We start from the raw sequence: 284 nt of genomic DNA on the forward strand, positions 1-284 counted from the left end.
AGCAATACTCCCCACCCTAAAACTTAAAGAATACTTCTGTTTCAACTAGGCCTAGTTATTATTCCTGAATTCAATGATATCTAAAGTTTTTGTCTAGTTTTAGAGTGCATGTGCTATGTTCCTACAGGGCAAAAACGTTGGAGAAGGCAGAAAATTCATGCCTGAGCAGAGTGCAGGTATGTAAATATCGCCACAGGGCTTATCGCATTCAGCCAACAGAAATAAGGAGTTATAGGAAGACAAGGAGAGAGCAGGAGTAAGGTGAGAAAAAGACAGATAGATGA

The sequence above is a fragment of the Silurus aristotelis genome (genome assembly GCF_946808225.1).
Source record: "Silurus aristotelis genome assembly, chromosome: 7".
In the NCBI taxonomy this organism is placed as follows: domain Eukaryota; kingdom Metazoa; phylum Chordata; class Actinopteri; order Siluriformes; family Siluridae; genus Silurus; species Silurus aristotelis.